Consider the following 246-nt stretch of genomic DNA (forward strand, 5'->3'; position numbering starts at 1 on the left):
GGCGCGCCGGGGGTCGGCGGCTGGCCGCCGCCTCGGCTGCGGGGGGGCCTGTTGCCCCCTAAGCTCCTCTCGCTGGGCGACCGACGTGACGCGGCGACCCCGCACGATTGGCGACGGGCCCTCGGGCTCGCCTGCCTGTTGCGGGGTCATAGTACATAAGAAGATAAATATCGAAGCCAATGCTTCTCGAACATCTGTAACATACAAGGGATTAGTAACAAGAGAGGGGACACAACAATATGCACA

Source organism: Dufourea novaeangliae, unplaced genomic scaffold (genome assembly GCF_001272555.1).
Source record: "Dufourea novaeangliae isolate 0120121106 unplaced genomic scaffold, ASM127255v1 scaffold69, whole genome shotgun sequence".
Lineage (NCBI taxonomy): Eukaryota > Metazoa > Arthropoda > Insecta > Hymenoptera > Halictidae > Dufourea > Dufourea novaeangliae.